Source organism: Carassius gibelio, chromosome B18, assembly GCF_023724105.1.
Source record: "Carassius gibelio isolate Cgi1373 ecotype wild population from Czech Republic chromosome B18, carGib1.2-hapl.c, whole genome shotgun sequence".
Taxonomy (NCBI): domain Eukaryota; kingdom Metazoa; phylum Chordata; class Actinopteri; order Cypriniformes; family Cyprinidae; genus Carassius; species Carassius gibelio.
Window position 1 is genome coordinate 4,151,094 of NC_068413.1, and position 25,862 is coordinate 4,176,955.

Sequence of the window (25,862 nt, forward strand, 5' to 3'; positions counted from 1 at the left end):
AATGCTTCAAGAGACCGACCTGCTGTGTACTGTTTGATGACATGAACCATTTCTTTAAGTAATTTAAAAGATCTAAAAGGTGAATAAAAAATTTAAAGGGAATAAAAAAAGACAAAAAAGTATAAGCTAAACAAATAAATAAACAACTAAAATAAATGGGCAAATAAAATGAATAAATATGCACTTTAATAATTAAATAAGCAATCATACAAACAAACTGCGTTTGCTAATACTGAAGGAGGAACCTGAGCCATATCAAGTGACCAAAATATCATAGATATTTTTATATTGGCTCTTTAAGCAAAAGCTTCACAACTACCCAGAACACCCTAGCAACTAATAACACACTAAAAACCACTAAGTATATAAAATGGAGTGGACACAAGAGAAGACAAGAACAAAATCATCTTACATTTAAAAACGATTTAATTGCACATAAATTAATGCAGACAGTCTCAAAGTGCAATGAAGCTGTTAGAGGTTTATTGGTACGTAGGTTTAGTGGATCACACCGTTGGTGGCTGGGGTTTAGTGACTGGGGACCTCATTAACAGCTGCATTGCATTGTGGGGCCATGTTTCTGATAATTGATGTTGCTGGATAAGACTTTAAACTCTGACTCTGGTCTTGCTCGTTTCTGCAAGCTCTTCAGACACACCACACTGCACATGCAGGACCTGTGCGACATGCTCCATCATTCTGAGTCAGAAGACTCCAATAAAACCGCTCTTAGACAAACTTGTCACCTAATGTTAAGCTCGAAAAATTAACTCTATAGAAGCAGGGTTATGGTTATTACCAAAACCACCATCACACCACATCATCACAAGATGCTTTTAATTTAATTCATCAATTCAATAACATATATGTTTAACGAAATATTTTCTTTGGTAGAAGTGCATTTCACACAGGGTCCAGCACTAGCTCTTTCTGTGAGAAACTGGTAAAAGAGAGATTTGGCATCTACTGATCTCACATCTTGAAATTGAGCTAGCCAAATGAAAAGGCATTAAGTGTTCCCTCCACTTGTTCCTCAGCACATGCCATGTGGCGAATGTTTGAGCATCTACCCAGCCAAACAGACAGAAGTCTCGTCTCCAAACACAAGCAGCAGCAGGACAGAGTTTGGCCTTCTCTGTCTCTCACTCTGCCCTGCAGGCTACAACACAGACACATGGAGCAAGAATGAGGACAGAGAGAGAGAGAGAGAGATAGAGAGAGAGAGAGATGGAGGTGCATAATGTCTACAGAGACAGAGAGATAGACAGGTGAAGTAAAGAGAGGACAACCAATCAATGAGAAAGTGGTACTTGAAAGATTTTTTTTTCCCTAGAAAGAGAGACAATACGGTAAGAAAAAAACTGAAAGGGAAAGACCAAGGCCATGTCTACACCCCAAATATATCTGATATCTGATTTAAATTTTATATATATATGCGCACACATATTTTTAATAATTTAAATATAATTAAATTTTTAAAATTAAAAATAAATAGTTTCTCTTTAATATTTTAGTCCAAAAAATACATTATGTACACACACATATTTTTTATAATTTAAACAATGATAATTATTATGATTAATGATGTCAAATAAAAAAACGAATGTAAAATAATAACCAACAATAATAATTATTCATAGTAATAAACATTGTGGTTGATATTAATAATACGATAAAACAAAGCAATAATAATAACAACTATCGTTTTTATTACTAGTATTGTTATTGTTTTTTACAACATTATTTTTAATAAAAAAACAATTATCATTACTGCTATTATCAAAAAATTTAATGATAAAATAAAAAATTGTATAATACAACAACAACTAATATTATTATTTTACAAAAATTCTTATTATTATTATCAATTACAAAAACTAAAACCTAATGTAAAATTAAATATTCCCCCTAAAAAAAATTCTTGAAATGCTGTACTACCTTTTAGCCTTTTATGTACAAATATTCTTGATCCATGGGTTTTCTTAAGATATGTATTTATAAACACACACACACACACACACACACACCAAAATCTTTTTCCTCTCATCTCTCTGTCTCCATTACTGCTACCTCGGTTCCCAAACCTGCTCAGGGTAATCAAAGGAGAGAGATGTTGCACAGAGCACTCAGCAGTTGTATCGATTCCAGCCTGATCTTTTTAGGTTATACATGTTCTGAGTGTTGCCTCATTATTTAACCAAAGCAGACCGGAGGCCAGCGATGATTTCAGCAGCAGTGCCCGGAGCAGCCTCATTTTCATCCATTCATACGACAGCGCTGGGAGAGCAGGCCTGCTGGAAATGCCTGCTGAACGGAGGACTCCGAGATCAATAAACAACGCTAGAGAAGCTCTATGGCTTTATCTGTTGAATTTTAGAAAAACAGAGAGATCTGAAGATGAGGAGACCTGTGCTCAATATGCTTGAAAAATAACAACAAAGTTATTATTTCATAATGTTTCACTCGTATATCACTTTGCCTATAAGGACTATGAGACTAAGGATTAAAGTCTGGAATTAAAATCCTTTTCATTTTTAGCATTCGCTTTACACTAAATGTGTAAAATTTAGAAGTTCTTTAATATATTCTTTGCAGCTTTTAATAAACATATTTAAGATGTATTTATCAAGCTTTAACTGATACTTCTCCAGATCCCTGCCATGTCTTCATAATGAAGCCAATTGTATATGCTAGTCCAAATGTTATGACATCTGATTGGAATTGGTTGCACAAGATCTTATTAAAGGGTTAAACAGCATAAGCAGCACACTCTTAAAAAAAAGATTCCAAAAGGGGGTTTTCATAGTGATGTCACAGAGATCGAGATGGGGGAAAAAATTACTTTCTACTTCAGTGAACATTCTTAAAGGGACAGTTTCCATTTTTTAGAGTGTACTGTATATGAAATGTATAAAATATCATAACAAAATATTATTATTACATGCATATTTTGCAAATCAAGTTCAAAAAGAGAGAGAGAATTAAAGTTATCAGAATTTCAGGATGAAATAATCTAAATTCTAGAAAAGGGAGAATCTGCTGACATCAGCAAGCAGAATACATAAAAATCAGCGAAATCCTTTTTTGGTAGGAGATATTACTTACTAAACCTTATATTTCTCACATTTAGCTGCAAGGCAAGAACGTTAGCTCTTAATACGTACAAGCTCAGCAACAAAGATTTTGTCCTTGAGCAGCTAAAGTTCTCACAGACAGGCTGACGATATAAAGTCACCCGTAACCCCCATAGGTCTCAGATTACATTTACATACAAAACTGGTAATTATAGAATATTAATCAAACAACAGTATTTACGAGAGAAAAAAACTCGCTGCTCTTGTTGGGAAAACTTTAGCTTTAATAAACCATCTCAAACTAAAGGTGAACACAGGCAAAAAAAAATAATACAAAAAACAGAAGTACCTCTCATTTTAATTACAGGCCTTCTCGGTCAATCTGCTTTAAGGGATCTCATTATTTATTTTTAAATGTTCTCTCATAAAAAACAACCACAAAAAGCAAATGACCATAAGTATCAATTAAGGGTTAAGTTACATAGCTCATAAAGTCTACAAGACTAATTAACCTCACAAAAATTGAACTGCTTAATTGCAGACAGTGGAGGGTCACAGAGAAACACTCCATTACACAAGGACATTAGATCTTCCTGTGCCTGAACCGACAGGAGAGGAAGTCAAGTAACTGCTGGACGGTTGTAGCTGCATTCAAATAATGCATCTCATAATTTGTAACTGCAGTTGTACCTGATCAAATGTGCATTATTATTCTTTAGCTTGAGTTAAATAGATTAATTTTACTTGGTTGGAACAGCAGCTACGCTTATTATGTCTCTATTTGTTTCATTGTTTCTGCCAAGGGATTGACATCATCTGGTAACTAGGATTTACATAAGCTCCAGTCTGGATCCAGAACACCTAAAAAGAGATTAGGCCAACCTCTCAGAGGACCTCAGATGATGCCAACCCTGAAACAACATACAGAACTACCAAATTTTACTATAAGTTTAATTGCATCTTTAATTGAATTCCATACATTTCTGCCATATGCACATAAACTGACAGTCCCCTCTGATAAGCTACAGCTAAATATTGTAGAAACGTAATTTTCTGTTAAGTTGCTTTGCAAAGATTTGTATCGTAAAATGCGAAACACAAATAAACTTGAATTGAAACGTAGCTGTAAGCACAGCTATATTGACAGACAATGAATATATTTGTCCAAGAGCTTACAATGTGGCAAATGTGTATGTAAAGTCATCCTTTATGGATTATGATTACACGTAATAACACCTTGTTTGATGTGTGATCTGATCATTTTTTTATACCAGTACACACAGACAATAACCTATCAATAGCAACACAATATCAACATCCCGGCAACCCCATATCGACTACCCAGCAACACCTCATCAACATCCCGGCAACACCCCAGCAACATCCCACCAACACTGCATCAACACCCCAGCAACATCACAGCTACAATCCAAGAATATCCCAACAACACCACAGTAACATCCCAGCAACATCCCAGCTACCCTCTAACAACTTCCCAGAAATATCCCAGCTACATTCCAACAACATCCCACCAACACCTTAGCAACATCAGAGCAACATCCCACAAACAGCCAGGCAACACTCCATTAACAACCCAGCACCATCCAACAAACCCACTGCAACACCCCTTCAACACACACATAATAGCTCATCAACATCCCATCAACACAACAACAACACCCCATCAACACCCCAACAACACTCCATCAACATACTAAAAACAACTCATCAACACACCAACAACAACAACTCATCAACACCCCATCAACACACCAACAACACCCGATCAACACACCAACAACTCATCAAAACCCCATCAACACACCAACAACACCCCATCAACACACCAACAACATCTCATCAACACCCCATCAACACACCAACAACACCCCATGAACACACTAACAACAACTCATCAACACCCCATCAACACACCAACAACACCCCATGAACACACCAACAACAACTCATCAACACACCAACAACAACTCATCAACACCAACACACCAACAACAACTCATCAACATCCCATCAACACACCAACAACACCCCATGAACACACCAACAACAACTCATCAACACCCCATCAACACACCAACAACACCCCATCAACACAACAACAACACCCCATCAACACCCCAACAACACTCCATCAACATACTAAAAACAACTCATCAACACACCAACAACAACAACTCATCAACACACCAACAACACCCGATCAACACACCAACAACTCATCAACACCCCATCAACACACCAACAACACCCCATCAACACACTAACAACAACTCATCAACACCCCATCAACACACCAACAACACCCCATGAACACACCAACAACAACTCATCAACACACCAACAACAACTCATCAACACCAACACACCAACAACAACTCATCAACATCCCATCAACACACCAACAACACCCCATGAACACACCAACAACAACTCATCAACACCCCATCAACACACCAACAACACCCCATCAACACACCAACAACAACTCATCAACACCCCATCAACATACCAACAACTCATCAACACCCCATCAACACACCAACAACACCCCATCAACACACCAACAACAACTCATCAACACCCCATCAACACACCAACAACACCCCATCAACACACCAACAACAACTCATCAACACCCCATCAACATACCAACAACTCATCAACACCCCATCAACACACCAACAACAACTCATCAACACCCCATCAACACACCAACAACACCCCATCAACATACCAACAACAACTCATCAACACCCCATCAACACACCAACAACAACTCATCAACACACCAGCAACACCCCATCAACACACCAACAACAACTCATCAACACCCCATCAACACACCAACAACACCCCATCAACACCCCATCAACACACCAACAACAACTCATCAACACCCCATCAACACCCTAGTATTGCGGCAACCAACAAGCACCAAACACCCACAATTTCTACAGGAAAATGAACAAAAAAAAAATCTAGTTTAAGAGACCTCCGACAAAAGTAAAAAAAAAAAAAAAAACCTTTATTCAGTTAGCAATTCATATAGTGGATTAAAATTTCCATTGACTGAATCCAAAGACTTTATTTCAAAAGACAAATGACAGCTGCAGACATATTTGTCCAGTTAGCTCTAACATTATTGTTAGCTTTCCCAAATCAGGTCACTCGAGTAGTGGCCACATTTTTCACAAACTCAATATGGACATTTATTCGTGCAATACTGCTTTGCTTGGTCATACAGACTCATCTGCTCCAGTAATTCAACCTGATACTGCAATCAGATGCAGTCAAATGAGAACATCACAAAAGGAAGCTTCTGGTAAATCTGGCCTCATAGTGTGACAGCAGTGGCCACCGGGAAGCATTTAAATACTGTTTAAGGTCCGAGCGCAACCAAGGCTGACAAAACTTCCTTATCCGTGCATACAGCGATGTCTTCACAATCAACATTTAAATGAACGTTTTTTTTGTGTGTACATGTGTGAATATATGTAAGTGTGTGTGAGGGAAAGATTGCTCACCACAGGCTTCAACAGCAGGCAATCTAAGCAAGTCCACTCGTACAGCTATCAAGCACCGAATTCCACGATGGAAGTGACAGATCAAACACACACACACACACACCTGCGGTGAGACGTAAAAGACAGCTTGATTGCATCTGAAAAATATAATATGAACTCCTCCAGCAGCTCTGTCAAGCCCATGACATTATAAGCAATTATCCCTGTGTGGCATCCTTTAACCACAAAACATCCAATCACATATCCTGGCAGGAAGTTACACTGACCTGTGAAATTCAAGTCATCGCTAAAAACAGGAAAGGAACGTGCGGTTTTTTAGAAAACAAAAAAGTCTCACAAGGTGGAAATCTCCATCCATCATATTAAAACACAATCACACGCATGATCATACAAATCATGTTTGCTCCTGATTAAAGGGCCACACTAATCTATAGAAAATAATGACAGACAAACGATGAAGAATTTCCAATGAACTAATATTCCAATTAATTAATATTTGTACATTATTGTTGGTTATATATTTTTTATTTGTTTATATTCATTTTTTTAACTTCATTTGAATCTCTTTAATTAATGTTCTGAAAACTTTTGTAAATAAAAGCGTACTGTAAATGCTCGACATGCAAATCAAGCTTTTGATTATGCTGACTTGAATTTTTCCTGGAATGCATTTTAAATTTAACATATTTAACTTAATTTCGGCTAAATAATAGACCATAATTATAAATACTATAGTGTTTCATTGAGGAATTAATCATTCACGCTCATTTATCATCACACATGGGCATAAATACAATCATAAATTCAAAACTTTATTGTCATAATTGTCAGATAAATGATAAATGAGCGTGTTGTGTTCAAATGAAACAACATGAATGATTCATTCATCAACACAACACTATAGTGTTTATAATTATTGTCTTTTAATTAGCTGAAAAAGATGAAATATATGTTAAATTTAAACTGCATTCCAGCTAAAATTTCAGTTAGCATAGCAATAGTAGGCTATTATTTACAAAAGCAATCAGAATGTTAAGTGAAGATATCTGAATGAAGGGAAAAATAAATATAAACGAATATAAAAACATAACATGTTTTCATGGGGAAAAGACTATCAGTTAATGGACTTACAAGACTGTAGGATGGATAATTTTTTGGACAAGAATAACATGTCGTTCCCTCAACATAAGAAGTCATGGCCACAAGAAATGGATGTCGTTTCCTCAACATTACATCTCAAGGCCACGACATAAGGATGTCGTTACCTCACAAAATGATCTTGTGGCCACGACATATTATCATGTTCTCATGAGTTATGTTTTGGCCACGACAAAACAAAAAACAATTTCTAAGGCATTAGGACTCCAGCCAATCACGGTCAGAGACATTATCCATAAATGGAGAAAACTTGGAACAGTGGTGAACCTTCCCAGGAGTGGCCGGCCTACCAAAATTACTCCAAGAGCAAATGGTGGTGGCGTGACGGTCTGGGGCTGCTTTGAAGCTTCAGGACCTGGACGACTTGCCAGAATTGATGGAACCATGAATTCTGCACTCTATCAGAAAATCCTGAAGGAGAATATCCTGCCATCAGTTTATGACCCCTAGCTCAAGCGCACTTGGGTTATGCAGCAGGACAATGTTCCTAAACACACCAGCAAGTCCACCTCTGAATGACTAAAGAAAAACTAAATTAAGGTTTTGGAGTGGCCAAGTCAAAGTCTGGACTTAAATCCGATTTGGATGCCTCCAATGTGACTGAATTAAACAATTCTGCAAAGAAGAGTGGGCCGACATTCCTCCACAGCGATATGCAAGACTTATTGTCAGTTATCGCAAACGCTTAATTGCAGTTATTGCTGCAGGGAGGCAAAACCAACAATTAGATTTAGGGGCAATTACTTTTTCACATAGGTTTGGACAGCTGTTTTTTTCTTTAAAAATTAAATCATCATGTAATACCTGCATTTTGTCTTTACTTGCATTATCTTTGTGTAACATTACAAGTTGTTTTAAGATATGAATCTTTTAAGTGTGACAAATATAATAAATAATAAATAAATAAAAAACGGGATATATGTATATAAATGTGTGTATATATATATATATATATATATAGAGAGAGAGAGAGAGAGAGAGAGAGAGAGAGAGAGAGAGAGAGAGAGAGAGAGAGAGAGAAAGACAGATAGATATTGTGAGCAAAACTTATTCTCACTGTAAAAAATTGGGAAAATGCATATTACATGCTGGTTCTTGAGGTTTTGGTTGCCGTTGAGATGTAAATAAAATATGATTTTTTTTAACAGTGAACTGTATGGTAAGCAAAATATATTAATATATAAAAAGATTTTAATAATTCATCTTGCACTGTAATGTCAACAGAAACACATACAGTATCCACACTCACACATTTCCACACATTTCTACAAGCATACATCATCATAACATTTGAGTGTTTGTGAAACTACATGTGCCTTGCAGCAGTCAACAGACTCGTACCACAACTGTAATCGACTTCAATGGCCCACGGTTTGTTAGACAAGATCCTCCTGGCATCTTGCATATTTTTGTCAGGTATAAGAGAATAAATGATGTACTTTCTAAGTTATAAAGATATTCACATCTTCAGTCTAGCTGAACTCAATAACATCACCCACGGGCATTTCTCTTCTCAGCTGCAAAAAGCATGTACTGTAGATCCAAAACCACACTTCACAATACAGTACATGCATTTTTTTTTTTAATCCTAATGATCAAATAAAAATTCCCAGAGGGTTTTCTTTCTGAAACATTAAACATGTACTGAAAAAAAACACAGATCCAAATAACAACGCTAAATAACTATCGTGTGTACACAAACTCCATCATAAAAACTTTAAATGTGAAGATAATTTATTATTTAATGGATTTAAATATTTTTATAGACTTCTTAAAGTGATAGTAAAATGTTCTTAAGTTAAAAAAAAAAATACATTTTGCAAAAAGTTATATATATATATAAACGTGGGGGGTGGGGGGGGGTCTGAGTTTTACAAGTTACATCCAAGTTTTATTATTCCAAAAGTACAAGGGATTTTTCATTTCTATGATATTACCCCATTAAATTATTGGATATTCAACATATAGCATGTACTACACAACAATAAGACACACACCAAAACTGCTGTAGCTTCAGAAATAAGCCTTTTCAAGAGCCACCGAATGATCTTACACAAAAAGGGGAGCTTAATGCAATCCTCATTAAAATCTCTGACTGGGAGTTCAACCCACATTGAAGCTCCCCTAGAGAACAGGTTCTTGCATTAACAATTAACATTCATTTTGTGCTATAAAGTATAATGTGGTTTTGCAGGAAGAGCAAGCGAGATGGAAAGAAAAGGCACGTATTCATATATGAGCTTCTACAGAATGTCATGAAATCTGAAATTAGGAATGACTGTGTGATAAAGCACATAAGAATGCAGTTACATTCGCATAAATTTAAGATATGAGAGCAAAAATGGCCCTCTGTGGGTTTTAGTATTTCATATGATATAGTTTATCAATATCACACAGGCATGGGTGCTGTTTTTACCACAAATATCTGCATTATTGCAAATGAGGTAAATACTTTTAATTCAGTTGTTTTCACATCTTATACAATAATGACTTTAAATTAATTGAATTTAAATTTAAAATCAAAAATATCATTATAATATTAAAATTAATTATAAAATTCACCCAAAAAAATGTTTTTGTTATTTTATATAAAATCATAATTTGCAAACTGTGACTTGTATCAACACTGCATCCTGCTGAAGTATTATCATTAGTATAACAGTATGCAATTCTGAACACTCCATAAAAATGCTTCCACAGCAGAAATAGGTCTATTAGATCCAGCCCCGGGCACCAGGTGCTGGCAAAAAATAACTTGTTTTGTCTGGTAAAAAACAACTAGTCAACAAAGTTGTCTAATACCCAAAACCCTATTAACTGTTTACCCAAAACTGTATTAACAGTTAGCGAAGAAGTTGACCATATAAAGCCAGAGAAGAGCAGTCGCAGGAGAGTAAGTAATTATGATAAAAATTAGCAGAGCTTATTGAATAATCTTGGTTGCACATGTTTCAGTGTTTATAGCCTATATGCATGTGAGCCTGTGAGTATACTGTATACACCACTCTATCCAGCCCCTGCAGCTCTCATCTGCTCTAAAAGTTAAACGCACTCATTAAAAGCATGTTTGTGTTGACGTCAATGTGCAACATAATTACAGCTGAGAGACTAACATCCAGCACAGAGTAATATTCCTGCCCATCATCCACGTGTTGTTAGAAGTGCTCTGAAATTTCCAAGAGGAGTTTTGCCAATAATATCAGTGCACCGATCTACAACCATCATCACAGTAAACATCAGTCCTGACACCATCACCAATTGTTTTTCTAGCTGAATATACACATACCTCCCACAGCGGAGAGAGCTTTAAGCATGAAATAGCTTTCTAACCAACAGAATGCAGATGGGTTTTGGTTTTGTGCGGTACTTCACGGTTCAATGACAGAGCTGTGACCTGTACAAGGACAACAGGTGACCATGCTGGATTCACACAATTATGCATTCATTTCCATCAAAATCAACAACAAAAGAGACTGGAAAAAGGCGATTTTTCTCCTTTTTTGTAATTGATTTTTGTTGTATTTCATGAGATTACTTTGAGATGTATATTTACATTTTAAAGCCATGTGAATAAAGGCTTTTTAATTGTTTCACATTACTCGAGTGCCTTGGATTTATGAGTATTTTACTGGAAAAAGGTTGTTTAAAGCCAGTTATCATTCCATTTAGCTCTTGAAGCCTTATAAAAAAAATATACTAATGTTATTTCAGCATTTAAAAATAATTTATAATTGGAGAGCTTACTTCAGTGTGTGCTTTGGGATATTTATCCTCCTTTTATGGTCTGCAGGTTTAAAAAAAAGAAAAAAATACATATACATATTATATATATATATATATATATATATATATATATATATATATATATATATATATATATATATATATATATATATACATATACATACACATACATATATATATATATATATATATATATATATATATATATATATATATATATTTTTTTTTTTTTTTTTAGTCAAATGTTCTACAGACTCAAATCACTGATAAAACTGTAGCATCCCATTTACCTTTGTATCGTCTTGATTTGGGTTCCTGGCCGACTGTGTTGAGATTCCCAGCGCAAATGAGGAACTAAAAGACAGAAAGGGGCTGATGGGAAAGATAGCCAAAGGTCTTCCCACATTCCTTTGCCCAAAGCAAAGCTTAAATTTCACCCAAAACCCTCAGACAAGGAAAACAATGACCTATTTAGTCCGAGACTCACTTTCGACCATTTAGCATGTTTGGTACTGAACACATATCACAGCGAAACCAACGTTACATAACAGAAGATGACAAATTAACAATTGTCACAACCGTTGGCCTAACTTGACTCGCAGATCTTTAGCATGAGAAATGCGTTTTGCCCCAACCTCTAATTATGAAAGCAAATAAACATCTGGTTGTTCCGGACACGTTTATAGGAAACGGTAGCGTTTACGGGCGAGATGATTGCCGAAGCCACATTAACCCTCATTCTGACAGATGTTTCGTAAGTGTTTGGAAATGGCTATGATTGCCGTCAAAAGCAACAAAATGCAATTAGCCTGCTAATCAAGGAGCCAAAACTGTGGCGGAAGTCATCTACAGCAAACGCGCTGTGTCCAATTATTTACCTCTCCTACATTAACACTGACGGATAGTACTAATGAAGCCAGCACCACAGGCTGTGAGAGAGTGTGAGTGAGTGTGTGTGACGGAAACGGAGAAAGTGAGAGAGGTAATAAGCCTTAAATACGATTAGTGGGACACGACTCATAAAGATGACCCATGGCTACAGAGACTCTACTGCAAATAAAAGCAAACCTGAGGCAGACACGAGAAGACTGACATTATGACACCATGATAAACACTATAATAATTAGCACTGCATTCTTAGTCATTAGCATTGATGATAATGCCTCATTATTATTATATTGCTCATACTGATTGTTAGGGATTTGAAGAAACCCCTAATCCTAAGTATTAAACTTAATAACTCATCCCATATTGTTTATTGTTTTGATAATTATGTAGGTTATGGTAGTTCGAATACAGCTTGCAACTTTTTCCAATTCAGTTTCTCCTTTCTACTAAATTCTCCTTTCTCCTAAATATGCTAAAACAGAGAAATGCCAATACAATAGATAAGCAATGTCAATATAAAAGAAAAGTACAAGGTCAATGGAAAAGCATCATTTTTAGCTTAAAACACACAAGGTTTATGTTTCAGATCAGTTTTCCCTTTCAGCTTACATCGCTCCTCAATTTGCCAATATAGAACAATGCAAAAAATGTATAATTGCAATAATATAGAATGAAATATAAAATGAAATTAAATGATTGCAATATAAATATAAAAAATTTACATGTACAATAATGAAAGGTTTCAGGGTAGTTTCTTGTCTCTTCTGATCATTTCCTCTCATTAATCTACTAAAGTAGAATAATGGTGATGCAACAAATTATCTGATGCAAAATAAAAAAAAGTAGCATTTAATGAAAAAGCATAATTTTTTGCCCCAAAATGTTTTTTTGCTTTTTTTTTGGCTTTTTCATCTTTAGTGAGGCTCTTCATTCTTTAGCATATAGATCGTTCCCTCTACTGCTTTTATACAAGAAGAGTAAAAACTCACCATGGAAAACAGTTACATATCCAGAGTGGGAGTGCATGTGTGAGTACTGAGAGTAATGCACATGCAACATGTGTACATATATGTTTGAAGATGAAAGCATGTATCTAATGTATGTGCGTGCAAGAAACAAAGACAGAAAGAATGCAAACGGCATGCATTTCCATGGGAAACTTTCTACCCTGTGTGCACTCGTCATTTACTTATTAACACACGGCAAACAGTCCTTGAGTTTACTCTGCCAGTGAGCGACAAGAACAGTTTGAGTCAACAACAGAATGTAGGACAGAAAAAGAATAGATCTAGATCAACCAGACCCTCATAAGTCTCCAGAAAACTCCATGAATAAAAGCCAGACACTTGAGCACTCCGACAAAAATGAAAAAATAAAGCATTAAGCATTTATTTTGGACGAATCTGTTCAACATGTTCAGAGGTCTGTATGCAGCCACCTGCTGCTTCTGTTTTCTCATTAAATGTGTATTTTCCCTTGTTTTTCAATTAGTGTGCCGAGAATATCAGATTTTTTTTTTTTTTAGCTTCACAGGTCTGAATAAATAATTAAATGAATAAATAAATAAACTGACATTATAACAGGGGAAAGATAATAAGACCTTCAGAATGAAGGGTGACTTCAATATTACTTGATATAAAAAATTATAAATTTGATGTTATTGACAAAAATTAAAGAGGCAACTTAGAAAAATTTAAAACAGCGTATTTTTTATCATTTTAATCACTTTCTGTCAGAACATGGTAGTATTTTTTTATATTATGCTTAATATTTAGTATTATAAATAACATTTAATAACATAAATAACATTTCATATGTTAGTTAACAAATGTTAATGACTGAAACCTCATAATAAAGTGTTAACAAACTGAAATGGTGCTTCTCGTGATCATCTTTGACTAATATCAAAGTGGAATAGTTGCCATCTCAAAAATGAACCGCAGGTATGGCTTTGTTTGGTCTCATTTCTCAAGAATCGGTGCAATGTTTCACCTTCTCAATCCTTTTATCGAGGAGCTCTTTAGGAGTGTGTGCTCCATTGTGCTCAGATCTTGTGTGTAGTGGTGTTATTTGTGGGCAGGGTGAGAGCTCTCTCACCGTGACATTTAAACCAGGCAGTGCAGTGAGTCCTGCACTCACTTTAATTGAAACAGATGGAGAATCTGAGGCACAGCCGCAGGGCACGGGCTCGGAGTCTGCACACACACACCGCTAAACATTTACTGCATTTATCTGCTAAGACTACCATCACAATAACTATTGCTCATACTTGATCCCTAACATCAAGTATTAAACTCTGGCACACAACTTGTCTCCTACAATGTTTGTGCTTAGGATATGAACAATAGATCACATCGCGCAGCTTGTTGCACCATTACTTTTCTAAACAATATAATTCATGATATAAGCCTGGTGGACATTAAACACAATGGAAATAATCCAATATACTGACATTGAAGGAGCGAACTGAGCCATATATAAAGACCAGAATATATTAGATACTTGGAACAGTCAGCAACCACATAGCAAACGCAAGAGGCTAAAAACACTGCTTTAGTGCTCACAAAGCAATAGCTCAACACTGTGACAGTAACTTCTGCATGGAAAAAGAATACCAAGAATTTTATAAAACAAAAACAAAATTAAAAAAATAAAATAATATGTAAAATACATTGAAAAATTAAAGCTTTGTGAATTTAAGTTAAAAAAATGCAATAAAGAAATGAAACAACATCACATGCTACATCACTTTACCTTGAACACAAGCAGAGTTTAATCAGAATAATCCAGAACGTTATGCCTTCGCTTTTGCAAAAAGTCGTAGCTCAGGAGCACAAAGTTCAGGAACAACTCGACTCCATCCGCTAACTGACTCCAGTGACCATCCAAGAGAGGAAAAGAAAAGGAGGGAGGGAGGAGGTGGAGGAGGAGGTGAGCTATTCACCTGTGGAGCAGCGATCAGCCGCCGATCAGCCGCAGCATGAGACCCATTGACAAAGAGCGGTGAAGCTGGTCCCAGGTCAGTGAGCAGGCCGCTGTGAGCTCACATTGCCCTCCTGTATGCAGCTGATAGCAGGCAGGGTAAGAGGATCTGTACTTAGTCAGGGATGAAAACAATACCTGCTCGCTCAGGCTACACCGTTCACTGGGGGTGGTTTATAGATGGCGGCAGTGTTTTTCTTTGTTGGCGGGGCAGTCAGTGAAATAGACCTGTCAACACATTGCTGTTATGTGAAGATAGGCTTCCTTTTTGACCATGCCTGAGCACAAACACACACACACACATAGGCAGAGAACAACTGCAACTATATTCCGTCTATGTTAAATTGCTGCAGTAACTGCCAACATCCAGGGGTAAATACACACACACAGTTTTCAGTTGAGTCAATAAGATTAAATATATTTACAGTACGGAGTTTGTGCTGACAAATGCGTGCAAGTGTTGAATGAGAACACGGTGTCTGAAATTTGAATTCTCAGAAAGAACGGTAACATACACCTTCATTCATTATACATTCTTACTTCCAGACACTCATTGTATCCGTGGCTCTATCTGGGAGTGTTCGGAGTGACATACTACTACTATACAATTGCTACAGTATGTATTATGTATACTACAGTATGTACACTATGAACACGTTCAGTATGTATGGAATGCTCAGATGCAGCAGCCCTGGGGCTATGACTTACTGCAGGACACCCCATCACAATAATGATCTATATTGCAGCAATTTAGCAGAAATGGAATATAGTTGCCGTTGTTCTCTGCCTATGTGTGTGTGTTTGTACTCAAGCATGGTCACATATATATATATGTTTGTGTGTGTGTGTGTGTTTGTTCGTGTATGTGTATGATAAATAGGATTTTTATCCGAAATTTCTTGTTACCAATTTCAATATCTCAAAAAGTACTAGCCCTAGTAAAACCTAGTTTACTGAACACAAGTAAACAGTCACAAATGATAAAAGAACAAAGATACATACCAAATCAACCTACTTGATAAACTTAAAAAAAGAATAAGATATATTTTATTGTATAAAGTAAATACACATACACATACAAATACACATAATAATGGCAACGGCAGCTATATTAGGCTGCTTTAAAGGAATAGTTCATCCAAAAATAAAAATTATGTTGTTGTTCTAAACCTGTATGAATTTCCCTCTGGTGGTGATCGCAAAAGAATATATTTGGAACAATACTGTTAACAAAAAAATAAAAATAAATACAATATTGGAGTCAATGGGGACCAGAAACCTTCTGGTTATGAACATTCTTCAAAACATATTCTGTTATGTTTAGGAGAAACAAAGACATTCTTACAGGTTTAGAACAACTTGAGGGTGAGTTTTTTTTATTTTTGGGGTGCAGATCTCATCATATAATGTCAGGATCTCATAGAGCCTAAGTGTGTCTCTTTAATTAAAAACGAATATCAATAGAACATGTATCTTTCTGGACTTTCAAACTGAAATATATTTACATAAAACGGGCAAATAACCTTTTCTCATGTTATGTTTATTTTTAAAAGCATGTTTCTAATAAGTAACTTGATGAGATAGTTTGGGATGTCAGTGTGTCCTGTTAAGGTGTACAACCAAACTTCAATGTAGTACAGTATCATCAATGTTTACCACAGGATTTATTTATTATAAATAATAATATTTTTCTTTAAATTATAAAACCCCATAGGAAAATCTTGAAGGAATTAGCTGCTAATCAATGACCATGTGTCAGCTGGACGGTAATTTTACAGCATGCACAACTTTATGGACTGTCATAACTCTGAAATGAGATGCATAAAACTTTAACAGGAGGTGATACTATTCTCTAGACGCATGTGAGGTCCCAAAGACAACAGAGGAGAGGCAAGGTCTTTGCGGTATAAATATTGCCACTTAAAACTGTTTAATATTATAATATAAACAAGCACAAACTGTTTTGTGCACCCACACATAAAAGTTCCCAATAAATATGCAATAAACTTGTATTTTACCACCTTTGAGGAATAAAGTTAATGTCTATACAGAGGCACATTTAACAAACCTATTTATACAGATGCTAAAACATAAAGAAATATAAAATACATTGCTATCATTTCACATTAGCATTATATATCATAAATGTGTGTGTGTGTGAATGGTTTCAGGCAGAATTTTTACAACAGAGCAAAAAAAAATGGAATAAAATATGCATGATGGAAAGGAGAGTGAGTGAGAAAGAGAGAGAAGCGTCCTTTGAGATGCCTCTCCTGAGTCCTGAGATGTCATGAACTCAGGAACAGCGGTTCAGTGACTTAAGACTCTGTCTAACCTTTGACCCACAGCTCAAAGACCCCTGAGAGACCAATTCAAACCAGTGCGACCTTAATGTTAACCTACCGTGACCCAGTTAATATACACTCAGACCCCTGACCATTATCATGGGGACGTAAAGTCATTAATGGAATGGAATGTAAATGATAATGCTACAGGAGCCAGTCAATCTGTCTTTACAGCCGGTAATTTATTACAGTCTAAGTTTAATAAGTGATCCAGGCTATGTAAAGAAGCCCTAAATACAAATAATAATAATTATTATTTTACTTACAATACTTATAATCTGAATGAGCACACAGTCGACATTTGCCACTCATTTCTTTGGAGGTGTCTGTACAAGCTTATACAAACACACTTTGTTTTGCACTTGTCCGTTAGCATCATCGATTTTAGATTTACCCATTCATAAACACAAAATAAACAGGCACTTCCTGTGTAAGCAGGCAGTTCATGATCATGGTAAATAATAGATATGGTGCACATAAGTTGGCTGCAAGTCATCTTGGGGGATTCGTATGTTTAAAGTTTGAAAATCAATGAAGCAACTGTGGTCAGAATAAATTAAATCTAACAAGTTCTCAGAATAAAATGGGACAAAAATGAATATTTCTTGTTTCATTTCCTGGCAAAGACAGGAATACCTGTAACACTAAATGAGCAGGAAAAAAAGCACACAGATCAATTTTATCATTACTGAGCTGCCAATGTGAATGATGGGAAATGCAGTTAAAATGGGTCAATTTACAGCTATTCTTCATTAACAATTAATACAACTTTTTAAATTAAAAATGCATAGTTATTGTAAATATTACAAGTTATTATGATCAATACAATCAATTTGCATATCTTTCAAAGAATGTCACTGGTAATTAAGATATCATTGTGGTGTTTACGTGTAATTATCTCACAGCATGTGTGGACCGGAGCTTTTGGTGAAGAAATGGCTTTGAAAAACCTGCTGAAGACCTCCTGTGGTTTGCCCAGACGTCTCAGACTGATATTTCTCCCTAAGGACAGAATGTTTGTCTACTTCTGAAACATGCTGCGAGTGTGAATGAAGTACCAAGGAGAGGGAGATAAACTCATAATAAACACCATTAACCGTAGAGAATTTCACACACGCTCACATTTCATGATCCCTGTGGGCACACAGATACACCACAGTGTGTGCAACAGCATGTAACAGCCATGAAACATTTCAAACAAAACCCTTCATGCAGTATATCGTGCAAAAAGAGATGAATGATTACTACATTAATTTACCATGGAATTCCACAATATGCCAAGCTACTTAAAAATACCATTTCCATAAATCTACAGATCCCAGTGCTTATAATCACAAAGTAATACTAGTAATCCAATGTACAATGGCATTAACATACAGAAACACCATATTAGCCCCAAAAAATCTTGTAGTACCATGGTACTTTTTGGTTCAGAAAACCATTTATAATTTCCCACAATGTTACATATTACCCTTTGTGGAAAAAATATGTGCACTTTAGCATACTTTTAAAAAGAGTACTTAATATGGAAATATTATACTGAAGAACACTTAAATGCATATATATAATGTTTCAGATGTGGATTGTGATAAAAATTATATTAAATGCAATTAGCTTTATTGACCCACATAAATACACGTAATATCATAATTTTTCCTATTGTGTTGGAAATATGGTTAAAGAGTACTGCCAATGTACTGTAATTTACAATGATTTATTGTAAAATATGTACATTATGTTAAATATATACTTTTAAATTTCGATGAACACGAAGTGAAGTGCACATTCAAAACAGTTAAGCTCACTTTTTCCACAAGGAGCCATGATATTTACAGTCAGAAAACTATGATAAACCAATGTTTTGAACACAAGCATAATATTTCCATTGAATTTTATTCTGGGAAAAAAAAATGGTAAAACATGGTACCAGTAATTAGAGAATCATGGTATAAAGTACCACAGTATTACTTTTTAACACCATCCAAGAGACAAAGTACTGTCTTTGTAGTTATTTTGTATGTTAGACACAAACGCACACTGATCATCTGTTAAGAAACTCTGTAAAAGGTCATTTACAAGTAGAGCGGAAAAAAAAGTTGACATGTCTTTGGTTCTATTTTCTGTCTGAGAGACTGTGACAGTCCGAGCACGGCTAGTAAACATCAGAGAAACTTTCTCACTCTTATAATCACAAACACAATCCAATCATTTCTTGTCAAGGTGTTTGTTTTCCTCTTCAGAGTTCCCTAGAGGAGCACATTTCTATCCCTCTGTTCACCAATCCACCGTAATTAGAGAATACACATTTCCCTCACGTCCCTTGTGTGTGTGTGTGTGTGTCTGTGTTGTTTTACTATTCCACAGCACGCTAACCTGCAGAACAGAAAACTGACAGCGCTATGCTAACAATCCCAGTTGTTACAATGGCAGTGCCACTAGTTGCTATGCTAATGTTTACAGAAATGCTTCAACCTTTCATACTGACACCTGAAGATGGAGTGAATGAGAAATTGGGTGAAAAGGGTGAAATGTTGAACAGCAAGGAGAATGGGGCAAGGGGAACAAGGGGACGATTGCTGTTATCGAGTTGGACAGGTAGAAATTGAATCAGCATCGCTAGCAGTGGAAGGGTAATTGATTCTCAGATGAGGCCGCTTTAGGATACAGTGAGAAAGAGAAGACAAGAGAAAATTAAAGCTGGGGATACTTGAATAAGACAGATTGATAGAGGAAGAGAAGATACTGCAATAATTTGCAGATACTTACACAGCAATTAATAGCAGATCTTCTTAGTGATTTCAATAGGTAAGATGCAAGTAGATCATAACTGTAAGTGGAAATTATATCACGAATTTGAGGTTTTCACAAAAATGAGTTCAGTAATTCCTCGTCTAGCAATCCCAACGCTCCAAATAGTAATGAACCATCTTAAATTAACACATTATTTGTATGTTATCTCTCAATCCCGATATACAGATTACAGGATTTCCAAATATGTCTTGGTGAGTATTCACACAAACACTATCTGTTATGTCTTAACTGTTGGCGGTAAACATCTGATTTGAAACATTATATTAGATCCGTGCCGTACAGTAGGGCTTAATATACAGGCCGTCTGTCTCAATGTTAAGCTAACAATAAAAGAAACGAGGGAAAAAATCACTGCTCGACTGTACTGCTTTTGTAGTTTTAATAATCTGTTTATTAGTAATGGATACACTAAAGTGATTTTTACACTTGATAATAGCCTATTAGTTTTTCTTACTTGAATGTTTCTGTTTAGATGTAAGATGAAAAAGTAATGCACTGTTTAATTTGTTTCTCTTCTATATTTGTTTTACTGTTTATTTTCATCTTTGTTCTAATTAATATATATATTAATAGCAAAGAAACAGTTATATTGTGATAATATACCGTAGTAGCCTGGTTATTATCATTAAGAAAAGAAGTGGAGGAAAAGTTGCATCATTAGGTGATTTTGCTTTGGAACCTTTAAAAAAATTCCCCAAAATACTTTGCTGACTCTATAAACTTCAAACGGGTGTAGCTCAGCAAAAAAAATGTCCAACAAATCATAAATCATTTTTGAAGGTTTTTTTTTAATGGAGACTGGGAAATTAATTTTTTTAAATTTGCTCATTGCAACTCATTTTACCAGTACAGGTCAAACACACACACATACATATTTTACATATATACACACACACACACAATATATATATATATATATATATATATATATATATATATATATATATATATATACTGTACGTATTATGTGTGTGCATGCGTGAGTGGGTTTGTTTTATATATATATAATAATTATTATTATTTTTTATGTAAAAATTCAGAATGTTTTCTGCAAGGTTTATTTTTACGGAAAGGGGTTAGGGAATGTAAAATGTGATTAGCTCAGTATAAAAACTATTATGCCTATGAAAAGTTCTCATAACGATAGATGCACCTGTGTGTGTGTGTGTGTGTGTGTGTGTGTGTGTGTGTGTGTGTGTGTGTGTGTGTGTGTGTGTGTGTGTGTGTGTGTGCGTGTGTGTGTGTGTGTGTGTGTGTGTGTCCTGCTTCAGCTGTCTCTCTGGACTGTAGAGGAAGAGCAGAGACATATCCCAGGGTTCTGCTCTGATGCTCTTAATGAGCTTAGTCCTGTTGCTGAAATCTCTCTCTCTCTCTCTTTCACAAACACATACACACAGGATGAGAGTCAGACACAGAAATTAGCAAGAGGAGGAGAGCAGCATATGTTCATTAAAAGGATTAAACAACAAGCCACATCTATTTGTCTCTATAACTTCCTGACTCCAGACTCAGCTTCCATTCACAGTGAGGAGACTGGAACACCGACATCCTCCATGGTTTGGTTTATGTATTTCCTTCTACTATAGTTTTGCAGTCCAGTGGTTATAAAATATATAACCATATATGTTTATACATATTCACAAACAACATAAACAAACTGTCTGCTCACAACAAAACAGAAAAACTTGTCTGAGCTAACAAAAAAAAAACATACCAATATGATATTTGTTGCATTTAACAGCAAATTATAAAATGTATATATGTATATATATATATATATATATATATATATATATATATATATATATATATACACACACATGTATACATTATGTATACATATGCATAAAAATGTTTTGTCAAAGACTATATATGTTTGCTTTACAAGAAAACATGGTGACACTGTACAATAAGATCTCATTTGTTAACATTGGTTAAAGCATAAACAATTTACAAAATATTTTTACACCATTAATTAAAGAGATAGTTCACCCAAAAATAAAAAAATGGATTTTTATTTGCTTAACCCCAGGGCTTCCACGATGTACTGTAGGTGAATTTGTTTCTTAGGTAGAACACAAACTGAGATATTTAACTCAAACCGTTGCAGTCTGTTAGTCATATAATGCAAATAGATGGGAATCACGGCAAAAAAATTCAATAATTTTTTTTTAAAATATACACGAACAAATCCAAATTAAACCCTGCGGCTCGTGATGATACACTGATGTTTAAAGATACTAAACGATTGGTCTTTGCAAGAAACTGAACAGTATTTATATTATTTTTTACATCTGATGCAATGAAATGCCTGAGCTATCTGAAATGTACTATGCGTCTTCAGCACACCTGCTGAGGCGTCTTCTTCTTCTTGCTTTACGGCGGATCGCAGACTGCATTGATGCCACCTATCTCTCAAGTGGACCATTGACACTCCCAACTGAGATTGTAGATCGAGTGTGAATGGTACATTTGAGAGATAGGTTTTCAATTTAAATTTTTGGGTGAACTATCCCTTTAACCTTTGACAACTTTAGTTAATTCAAATATTTATGTTCATGATATAGTAATTCACAGTGCATTAACTGAAGTTAACAATGTATAAGTAATCATAAAGAATAACCCTAACTAAAGTGATTAAAAGCTGTAGAAGTATTTCTCATGTAGTTATGATATTAAAAATAAAACTTTATTGTATTATTTCAGTCTTTTTACTTCAAAGTTTCATGTATAATTCAGTGTTATTTGTTGTTTCTTTTGTAATTATTTATCAAATTTACTAGCAATTTCTGAGTGAAAATTGATTTAAAGCCATTTTTTTCAGTGATAAGAATTGTTTTTTGTCTTGCACTCAGTTCCAGCTTTCTACACTTCTGCTCTACATTTGGTCAAATTTGCTCTCTACGATAAATGCCTTGTGCATGTATTTCCACGATTTGTAAGCTGCTCTGGATAAATAAATGTTAATACAAAAGCTACATATGAATAACTCAACCTAGAAACATTTAAATGCATGTTTTAGTTCAAACTTAAATTACACATCCATGTCCGACAGACACAGTCAATTAACCAATCAAGCACACATCTCACAGCCAATTAGATTCTCATCTGAGAAAAGAAAGAAAAGCTAAGTATCGACTAATAATCTGTCTGGTTTTACAATTCAGTACAGTCGCTTGGAGAATAAGAGTGAAGGCCAATGTGATATCACATCAGTAATTCAACAGATCTGATGTTTCAGCTCAAGGAGGGTGAAGATCAAGATATGCTCTCTATCTCTCTCTCTCTCTCTCTCTCTCTCTCTCTCTCTCACACACACACACACACACACACACACAGGTAAAAGCACTATAAATAATGAACGGAGACATGTGGAGAGAAAAACATATCTTTAAAAGAGTCCTCCTCCATCCTGCCAGTGTCATACTAATGAGACTATGGTCATAAAAAGAGTAAACAGATTAAACAATAAATAAATAAATAAAATAACAATAATAAATAAATAAAACAATCAAAGGAAAGAAAAAAGGGAGAGGGCAAGGGTGAAAAACACAAGCTATACCATGACAACTCTGATTACAAGTGCAGCTTTGCCACAGATGATAAATCTCCGGTTAGACATACTCGTCTCCATTAATATGGAAATGGAAGAAAGCAAGGGTTTTCTGAGATCAGACAAGCAGAATGACAAACAGTTCAAGATAATAGATGCTGGCGTTCAAGATGATAGATGCTGGCAGAGTTATTTACAGGAAGGGTGACTGAGTTATTAATAATATTCAACTCCAGCTGACCTGTTGACCTCAACTTGTCCATCTGCTGGCATAGTGTCTGTGTGAGTATGTGTGATGTTTTTTTGGTCTCGTTCTTACAAAAATTAGTCATGTTAATGTTTACACAATCTTTCATGGTAATGTGCTGCATGTAATGAAGATTTGAAAGTTTTTAATTAGAATCCATTATCTAGGATCTAGCTAGAATACCGCCATGTTCCTGAAGTAATGCTACATCAGTATTCAAATTAAGTGTGTTGACATTTTTCCACTTAAAAATTAATATGTTTGAAATTATACACCCAAATGAGATAAAAATATGCGACCATAATTAGTGGTCCAAAAAAAGATGAGAAAGGTCCAGATCTCATGGTGGCCACTTGTTGAAACATCGTTATATAGATATATATAAAATAACCTGTGTCCCATGGTATGCTAAACCATAAAAATAAAATAAAATAAACGAAACTATGTAAAAAATACATTTCAAAAATTACAAATGAATAAAGTTTAAAATATTCCAACATTTTAAAAAGTTTTGAAAACAAAAAAACATATAACTGGGTGAAAATGCAAATAGAAATGATAATTTTCATAATTATTTATACCTGTATGCTAAAACATACAAACAAACAAATGAAAATTATTAGAGGGGTAAAATGCAGATAATAATGATATTTATTTTAATTTGTGGTTCACATGGTGTGCTACAACATACAAACAAATAGCATATAAAATGTGAAAGAGTAAAAAGCAGGTAATAATATTTAATTACATTTATTTTAAACAATTTTAACTTATTAAAATAGTCCATTCTGTTTTTAACCCACATGCACTTTGCACCTTTTTGCACGATGCATTTTGAAAAATAAAATAATTTTTGTAGACTTCCAGTCTTGAGTGGATCAGTGTGCGGCCAGCAACTCCTCTTGTTCAACTTAATAAAATAGTAAATAAATGATTTATACTATAACATATAATATATATATGATATATAAAAAAATGTATTTAGTTTGAAAAATGCATCAATATTTATATTTAAAGTTTGATTGTCTACTAAAGTTATATTATGTAGTATTTCTTTTTTTATAAATAAATAAAATAAATAAAAATAGCACCACTGGATTGCCAACACTGATGGCTGTTTAAAAAAGGGCGGCATGACACTGATGTGTCTGTGTTTTGTAATGCTTTAAACTAAATGGTATTTGAAGAATCACAGGGCCAAGAAACACAGAAAGATGACACTCATATCAACTAAGAACACACACTAGTTAAAATGCAAGTAAAGTATCTACTTGAATGTTATAAATAACTTTTGAAAATAAGTTTCGTCATTATTCAGCGTTACAGATAATATTTATGTAAAGATTAAAGAAACAACATTTTTTACCTGTACTTATTAAAATATATAAAAGAATAATTATCAAACTACATTTTAAGATACGTTTAATGATTAAGCTTCTTTCTAACAAATAGTGGATTGTAAGATAGTAGCAAATATTGGTAAATAATTAAAATGACAATTAATTAGTTATTTAG

General features: G+C 34.8%; 1 protein-coding gene across 1 annotated transcript in view; it reads right to left on the minus strand.

Annotated features, from left to right (window-relative positions):
- LOC127977142 (SH3 and multiple ankyrin repeat domains protein 3) overlaps window positions 1-15,315 on the minus strand; it is a 270,804-nt gene extending 255,489 nt beyond the window's left edge. Inside the window, exon 1 of the mRNA XM_052581844.1 lies at window positions 15,164-15,315. The gene's annotated coding sequence lies outside the window, so the exon portion shown is untranslated. The remainder of the gene's footprint in view (window positions 1-15,163) is intronic.
- Between the last annotated feature and the right edge of the window lie 10,547 nt (window positions 15,316-25,862).